This window comes from Buceros rhinoceros, unplaced genomic scaffold, assembly GCF_000710305.1.
Source record: "Buceros rhinoceros silvestris isolate BGI_N320 unplaced genomic scaffold, ASM71030v1 scaffold9117, whole genome shotgun sequence".
NCBI lineage: Eukaryota > Metazoa > Chordata > Aves > Bucerotiformes > Bucerotidae > Buceros > Buceros rhinoceros.
The window spans coordinates 3,220-12,316 of NW_010420392.1; positions in this window are offsets into that span (position 1 = coordinate 3,220).

Below are 9,097 nucleotides of genomic sequence, written 5' to 3' on the forward strand. Positions count from 1 at the left end.
GGTTGAGGGTTTCCCCTCCTTTGAGTGAGCCACACAGAAGCAACAGAAGCCGAGACCTTCATGCCAGAGAAAACTGTCCCTGGCTCCAAACCCATCTGTCTGTGAGCGGAACTGCAGGAGAAACTGGATTTTCGGAGTTATTGGTGGTGGATCCTGGTTATCGCCTTTATAAAGTTGTCTCGTGCCTCCCTGCTATGCTATTTACTGCTCCAGTAAAAAAATCATTGGCATATTTCCTTGTCCTTAAAGATACAAAAAAGCCAATCTTCAAAAGATAGTGGGGAGAAAAGTACTTTCACAATGACATTCAGCGCAAAAAGAGGAATGACGGTTTACAAACCATTAGAGAGCTATCTTTGGCAGAATATTTCAGATAGGTTATTTTTACAAACATTTCCCACAGTCGTATATTTATTTTGAATAGTTTGCTCTCAGCTATAGGGTTAGTGGTTCACTACTCTCTATTAATAGGAAAACACCACAAATATAAAAATATATGAGCTCAGCACAATTTTTAGGCTACCACAACTGTTTCCAATGATTTCAAAAGTTGTAGATCGATACCACAGAAAATATGAAACAGGTTTTCTACCAGCGTGTGTCAAGTTAGGAGATCACAGCTCGTCACTGCTGTCAAACGTGCTGGGGAGGGCGGCGGGTGCCCCTGCGAGGGCTTGGTTAGCGTGGAAACGACTTGCAGGAGCCGGAGCTCAGAGCCACCACTGGTCTCTGCCACCACTGGCCATCCCGCCGGGGGGAAGCATCTCTCTCTGACCATAAGGCTTAGAGATGTTGTGCTGGGTGGTGAAACCGATTTGCGGGACCGGGAGCCCAGAGCCACCACTGGTCTCTGCCACCACTGGCCATCCCGCCGGGGGGAAGCATCTCTCTCTGACCATAAGGCTTAGAGATGTTGTGCTGGGTGGTGGCCGGAGGGTTTCCACCCTGGGCAGGAGAGGAGAGGAGCGGGTGGGCGACGCCAGGCTGCTTTGCTGAGAGGTTCTGACAAACAAAGCTGCGCCCGGTCCTGTGCTTTAGCCCCGGGAGGGAGATGAAGTGTGGCTGCTTTCGCTTGCCAAGTTGCCTCCTTTCACCTTTGCGTGAGGAAAAGCACCCGGGGAGTCGCAGGCTTCGCCCCTGCACTGTGGCCAGACCCATTCCCAGGCTTTGTCTGGGAACTCAGCGGGATGTTGACTCTGCCAAGGACCCCAAGCCTGAGCCGTGGTGGACCAAGGAGGGGGCTTGCCTGGTCCCAGCCTCCTCCCTTGGCACGTGGCACCGCATCCACCAAACATTTAGCTTTAAATATCTCACTTTGTTTATACAGCATGTACAGAATATACAGCATTGGATAATTATTTCCCAGTAGACTACAGGTGTCTCCCAAGACGCCCTCTTTTATCCACAAGTATATATAAATCGACGGTAATAAAAGAGCCGTACCAACAAATATTTTTATGGCTTTTCAAAGAGTGTAGCTGCACTGTGCCTTGGAACTGACAGGGAACCACGAGAGAGACAGAGAGATCGGGAGGCTTTGGCCCCGGAGCCTGGAGGTGACACTCTCCTTGTACTCGCTGGCGCTGGGGGCTCCGCACAGCTGGGGCAGTGCCAGTTCATGGTGCCTGTCGTGGAACGGGTGGCAGAGGGAAGGTGGGGTTTAATTTATGACCCATGCTCTGGTTTCTCTCTTCAGACAAATTAGTTCTGCTGCAAACTCTCTTTTCAGCCCTGCTGTGGAGAAATCTGTCTCTGCCCATCTGGGGTCTGCCTGCCCTGTCCTGTCCCCAGTGAGGGGACCCATTGGGCTGTCACCTCTCTGTCTCTCTCTGTGCACAAGACAGCTCTGGAGTGCCCTGCGGATGTGTGAGGGGAGGACAAAGGGTGACGGGTGACATGGGATATGGGGGTGACCATGGCGGGTGGCTGGACTGGCCGGTGCTTCAGGTATGTCAGGAAGGGTGGCCTCCCCGCCTGCCTCCCCATGCTGCTCCCGGGGCGATGGGGAGCACGGGGACAGGGTGCTGTCAGAGGAGAACAGGGAAGCCCAAGCCATCATTTTTGGAGCATGTCAATGATGTGCTCCAGCACACTGAAAACACCAGAGGACATCCTTGCCTTGGCAGTGCCATCCCCAGCCTCTGCCCTGGCACAGAGTGCCTGGGGAGGGGAGGGGGTTTACCTGTGCCTCGCAGGGGGCATCCAGCCACTAGCCGGGCCCTCACTTTCTGGGACCAGCGAGCCATTCGGAGCATTTTCTCTCCTGTGTCCTGCTGTTCCGGGGGCCCTGGCTGCCTCACCCGTGGGGAGCATCCAGCATCCCTGGGACGGGCTGTGCAGGCTGCACTCCCTGCCTGACCATCCCTCTGCTCCGCAGTGGGACAGTGGAAGAAGCCGCTGATCTGAATCACATCCCTGCCAAGACAGATGTGTTTCTGTGTCCTCTCCAAGACCGTAGCCACAGACTCTTTTCTACTCAACGGAGAGGCAGTTGCTTTCCCCACTTTCTGAGCGTGTGGAAATGGGCTTGGAGAACTGGAGAACTCGGGCATCGGGATAAGCGGACCACTTCATTACATCAGAAAGAGATCCGAGTTACCGCTACCGCTGCTTTTTGACTAATCCCCATCTCATTGCCCTCTTCTTCAGAATATCATGGCCACTCTCCGCAGGCACCTCTGGCTGGAGTCAAGGCTGATGCTTACATGCAGAAGCACGGGCAGCTCAGCCCTCCCCTCTGGCTCTGCCTGCAGCATGCTGAGCTGCGAGTGGCTCTGCCCGCTGCAGCAGCGGCGTGGAGAGCAGTGGGAGAGACTCGCACGGGAAACTCACTGCCTTTGAGATGTATGAGCTTTCCCGGAGACAGCTTCCCTCCCTGGCAGTCTGACTGCGTCTTGCTGGGAATATCTTGTGGGGCCGTTTGTTTTGGTTGGGTGGAAGGTAGCACACCGTGTCCTCCGTGTCTTCTTCTTGCTTGGCTAAGGTGATGTTTGCACCGGGTGAATACCAGGTGTACCAGAGGCCTCTCTGGATATCCTAGGGACAGTGGTAGGTATAAAGATGTCCATCACCACTTAAGTGGTCTTCAGGAGGTCACGGGTTTGAGTTTACAGCCTCATGCCATGTCTCTTTGGCACAGAGGTCCAGAATACAGAGGGCTGCGTTGTACCGAACTCAGCACTTTGTGGCTTTTACCAGCATGTAGGTATTTCTTCCAGCATGAGCCAGGAAGCTGAGAATTCACCGATTTCTCCCCTCCATCCACAAATAAAACTGTTTTGCCAGATTGCTGAACAATGTCCTCAACAGGTAGTCTTGAAAGCTGGGTTATTTGTAGAGCTGTGCCTCCTAACGCTTAATGCATTATGGAAAAAAGAAGCTGGACAAGTGTTGTCAGAAGCTGAGCTGTCATCAGGGAAAAAAATATTTTCTTTCTTGCTAACGTAGTGAATGTAATATAAAAGGTATCGAGGCAGTCGTTTGCTCTCTAGACCTGCTACAAGTAGTGCGTGTTCCTGATTAAGAGCAAGAGAAGCAGCTCTCCTGGGTGGCTCGCTGCGTGAGCACGTGTTCCTAAGAACTCGGAAGATGAAGGAAGCAACATGGGGCAAACAAATGAGGACACAGCAGGCATTCGTTCGTCTTCATCTGAGCAGGGGGAGTTCAGCCAAGAGGCATCCACTCACAGCTCTCGTGGCCGGGCAAGACCACAACGCGCAGGGCTATGGCTGACAGCAAGGGGCGAGGGAGCCCCCCCAGCCAGGAGCCTGCCGGGGACGGTGGGCTGGGGCAGAGGGGCACGTGCTCCTGCTGATGACAGCGCCATGGAGTGCCACGGCAGTCTGCATCCAGAAAACAGAGCAAGGCTGTACTGCACGCAGGTCTTGCCCTGCTGTCATCGGGCAGGGACTCCTCTGAGTTAGAAACAAAGGAGAAGAAATAGATCCAACCTCAATGGAGGGGCCCGTGGCAGTCCTCCACATCCAGCAAGGGTGTAGGAGCATCCCAAGCCATTGCCACTTGTTCTACTTACACTCTGCTCATTTTAAGTGGGGGCAGGAAAGTTTTGTAGGCAGGTGGATAAGTTTTAGATTATTTAGAGCACCAAGAACAGGCTCGATTTTGAAAGACAGCAGTTGAGGTGAGCAATTAGTTGGCTCTGGAAGCACAGACACAGGGATGGGGTGCAGGGTGGGGGGGGTAGAGTTGAAGCATCTCTAGGACTTGATAACAGCAGAAATTCAGCAGAAATGTTTAATCTTCCAAAACCTGCTGAGCAAAGGACAGCAGCACAACAAAAGTGGTGCCTGCGGGTGGTGGCGGTAATGGTGTCTGGGTGGTGAGCAGGAAGGGCTCAGCTTGCTGACGTTTGCCTCTGATGTGTGGAAACCTGCACGGTCCTTTGCTTGCAGGAGCTCAAGTCCAAGACATCTTTGGGAGGGGTTAATATTTGCCCTGAGATACAGACAGCGAGCCTGAGCTGACAAGCACTGCTGTTCAGTTCAGTGAGAGAGGAGACTTGTCCCACGTGGGAAGCCTCCAGTTGTGGGGCAGGAGGGACAGAGAAGGCTCCTCTGCAGAGAGCCTGAAGGAAGAGGGCAGGCGAAGGGGCTCCAGAGGGTTGCCCAACATGGAGCAAGTCCCAGGCTGGGTGATGACCATGGGCAGATGGGCATTGTGGGGCCTGGAGATGGCTGAGGGCTGGTGCTGGAGCACACTGACATGCTGCTGGTGCCTTGCTAAAGCTCCTTCCCACCACGACCTACAACTGCACACTGCTGGGGGTGGGCTGTGCGCTGGGAGGGGCGAGGAGCTGTCGTAGTGCTGTACAACAGATCAAAGGCTGTTCTGAATCAAATAGATAAAAATACTGCCTGGGGTCGGTGCCTCTAGTCAGCCAAAAAGGCTAGAGGCTGAGCCACAGCTGTGCTGAAGTCAAGATGTATGTCCACAGCCACAGCAGCTGGGGTGGGAGATGTGTGGTGGCGGTGCCTAAAATGGGTTTTCTAGGTCTGAGCGGAACCCCATGGCACTTCTCCCTTCCCTGTGCCCTCTGACGCTGGATATCCCACCAGCAGCACCCGGCTCCCGCCCAGCAGCGCTCCACAGCACCCGCTTTGGGAACCATGTGAACCCCAGTGCCCTCTTTCACGCTTCTAGAGAAGCTTCTAGAAACTGGCATTCACCTTGGGAGGGTGGGAAGGGGCCAGGAGAGGGTGCATGTCCTGCAGGAGAGAGCAACGAGCACCCCGGGGCAGCGGGTGCTAAGGGGCAATGCTGGCCATTCTCCAGATGCTCCAGAGAGACAGCAAGAGAGAGTCTGTGGAGATCCCTGGGATGCTCTCTGGGACGTGCTGGAGACAGCAAATCCTGCTGGTAGCAGCAATCTTCTGGCTGCCTTTGCTGGTACAGCTCCTGCTTGGCCAGATGGGCGCCTTTCCCCCTGCATGAGGGGTGTTGCTGGCTGGCGAGAGAATCTTGGCACCTCTAGTTCCAAAGGGAGGAAGGCTCAAGCCCTTAAAAGGTGAGGAATCTCACTGTATTTATTGTTCCTTGGTGCTTTTTGCAAGAATACAGATGCCTCTGGATGCTTTCCTGTGCAAGGCAGTTTTTTATGAGATAAACAGGCTTTTCTGCAGCCGTGCTGAGCTCTGCTGTATGCATGCGTGTGGTTGATCACTGCATGCTCAGAGAGGCCAGACAAGTTCCCGACGCTCTGCAAACATGATTCCCCAGATGGGCCTGGGTGCCAAAGCCTACAGAAAAATAATGCCGGGGTCTCTCCCTGAATAACACCCTCCGGCGTTCAGTTCTCCTTCTTTTCTCCCCCTCCATCCCTATGCCCAGCTCTGCTCCTCCGGGAATGCAGACGAGCCTCCTTCTTAGGTACGTATATGACCCCCAGCACCGTTGCAATTGGTTCTTAGCCAAGCATTTAAAAATAGCTGTAACAATAACACACGGACTCTGATCCTCCCCTCCTCTCCCGTTGCAGAAATAGTACCATGAGTTTATAGACTGTGGCCAGAAAGGGCTCAAAGCCTCCCTGTTCCCTTCTGTCCCTTAAGGGAATGATGAAAGTGGGGAGGAAGGCAACTCTGACAACCTCCCCTCACCCCAGGGCCACCCAAAACCGGGTGACGTGTGGGTGGGTGTGTTATTTGGAGACAAGGGGTTCAGAACTCCGGAGCCAGCAGCTCCCGTGCTGCCCTGGCAGCACTGCGGGGAGGCTCAGCTGTGAGATGCTGCAGGGTTGTGGCTCCCGCTAGCACCACGGACTTACAGAGCCCCTGCCTCTTCTGCACCTTTTCTGTGTGTTCAGGCTGAGGCTGGGATTTGTCTCCACTCCCGCTGGCCCCTGAAGAGCTGGGGATATGGTTTTGCTAAGATGCTCAGGGCTGTCACTGCTCTGTGTGCTCCTCCCGTTTGTCCCCAAGCACTCTGCAGTGGCCTGTTGTTATCTGGATGTCCGTCTCTGAATGTCTTTCGCACCATGCTGCAACCTCTTCCGTGGAAAGCTTTGCCTTTGGCTAGAGGGGTGACGAGAGGAGGTGAGAACAGCCAGGGCAGGCGGATGGACAGGGGCCGACAGTTCAAGCTGATGTTTTTAGCAACTTCCCTGAGCCTGGGGCTTTGTCAGAGATGCTCAACGCCCTTCCCTTGCGAGGGAGGGTGGGGAGGCTGGCAGGGACGAGGAGGAGTTGGGAGACAACTGGCACCAGGGAGCCGGACTGTGCCCTGTGGGGACGGCAGGCACGAGGGCAAGATGTGGTCCCTCCTGCTCCACCCCGGGTGGGTGTCTCGCGGAGGAGAGCAGTTTGCTTTTGCCTTCGGAGGGCTGGGTCTAAAGAGGCGGTTGGTGCAGAAGTGCAGGCGTTACACCCTTGCCAGCACAGGTGGGTGGCTGAGGCTCAGTGGAGCCGTCCTTCCCCTCTGTGGCACGGCAAGGCGGCAGCCAGGCAAAAGGCTCCCTGCTCATCCACGGCTCCTCCACGAGCAACTGGGTACATACACATGTCGCTTTGCATAAGCTCATGAAAGATGCCCAAACGCATGCAGCTGGCAGAGAGCAATTGCATAAACAAGGCTGGTGTTTTCTGTGTGATCTTGGCCTTGTCCTAGGCAAGCAAAGTTCCATCATTCCCTCTGGAAAGCCCTGCGAGCGGAATGGTTAGTTACTGCCCGTTAAACCAAGCTGCTACACAAGACCTCTTCAACTTTATGGCTTCAGCAACTGCAATTCATTCTGAATACGGAAACGGTGAGAGCGAAATGCCAGCATCACCTTTTGGTAGATGTAATTACTGTCGTGATTCCCTGCCTGGGAAAAGCCTCAGCCGTGACTGGCTGAGTTTGCCTGGGGCTTGGTGAGCCTTGAAGTTTGTCCCACACTCATCCTGGAGGGTGCTGAGCACCCTCAGAGAGAGTGGGGCCGGCAGCATGGCATAAAGTAGCCCAGGATGTGGAGAAGGGCCAGGTTTGTGTGAGAGCAGCCCAGAAATCAGAAATGCCAGGGTGTGTTAGTTACCTGCTCTGCCACACACCCCCTGGCTGGCGCATGGGAAGGCAGCTGCCCGGAGCAGTCCAAGCTCCCGGTTTGCTTGGTGACCTTGTGGGGTGTCTCAGATCGGCTTTTGCAGCCAGGGACCCTGCCCTGGTCGTGTGTCTCTGGCATTCCTACTTCACGTCAGCTAGCGGCTTAACCGAGCGCAAATCACTGCGAGGCTGGAACAAGAGCGGGAGCCCTTCTACGTAACTGGGGGACACGAGCAGAAAGAGCTGCCAAGTACCCTGGGGGCACGTGCATGGCTCTCCCCAAGTCTAGAACAAGTCAGCACTGACAGGGCACTCAGTCCCGGAGCAGCTCCTGGGCCCAGAACGGTCGCACTGTGGCTTCGTTCCTGGGGGGTTTCCTGCACCCCTCTGAGAGCTGGGAAACCTGCGAGCCCTGGCTGTATCTCAGCACACCGAACCCGAGGCACGATGGAGATGGAGCAGGAGGGAAGCCATGAGATGGGGCAAGGGCAGCTGTGAGGAGGCACCTTTGGCCCCACCAGTGGCAGAAACCCAGCGACACACAGAAAAGAGCGGTAAAGGAGATGGGTATGATGTACAGGGAGACAATGGGAGGGGAGGGTTTGCCACAGAGAATATGCAGGAGCACTGCTGAATCCATCAGGAATCATTACAAACTTTATTTGTCTGTGCATTGTGTACCATTGATAAGGATCATCACAATTAGTGGACTCACTGCCTACAGTGGTGGGCAATACACACAAAGAAAAAATAATGAAGCCAAACAGATGAAAATGAAATCATTGTACACAAAGGTAATCATAAACCTGAACAACCTGCACCCCTGTTTGAATCTTCCCCCAAAACAATGAGAAACAAAAAGAAACGGCCCCCCAACCCATCAAAAGTGAAAAAATATGCTTGAGAAGAAAAAAACCCCACTTCATATTCCTAGAGAAAATCTTTCATCAGGTTAATTAAAACTTCCAGAGATTGTTCAAAATAAATACGAAGAGCCCCAGCCAGTCGGTTGCAGTGCGAGCGTCAGGCAGGGTTTTCACCCGGGTGGGAATTGCTCCCCGGCAGATGTGAGGGCTGGGCGATGGCCCGACAGGGGCACCGGGAAGGCTGACCAAGGGCGGAGGGTAAGAAGATGTCTCTCAGCAGCAGGGCACAGCATCGCCCCTGCGCTGCGCCCGGGGAAGCTCTGTACCCCCGCCTCCCTGGGCTTGGCTTGCCACCCCTGCCTGCTCCGCTGGAGCCGGGGCTGACGCTGCGTTACGCCTTCCTGTCTCACCCTTCCTGCCAGCTTCAGATCCGGGCAGTGCAAAGGGTGGCCTTTCTCCTCGGGGAACGCTCCCTGGTTACACTCAGCAGCGTGGCAGAGCGCGTTACGGCTCTTCAGCCCTCATGCTGCGCTCCCCTGCCTCCAAATGGCTGTGGGAAAGGACCAGCTTTGGGGACCGATCCTGATGGCTTAACACTCAGAAAGAGGGACTGTCCCTAGACCTCTGGGGACACGGGGAATAGCAGGGGGCCAAGGGGCGTTGAGGCAGCCGCTGGCTGTGAAGGCGGAGGCAGG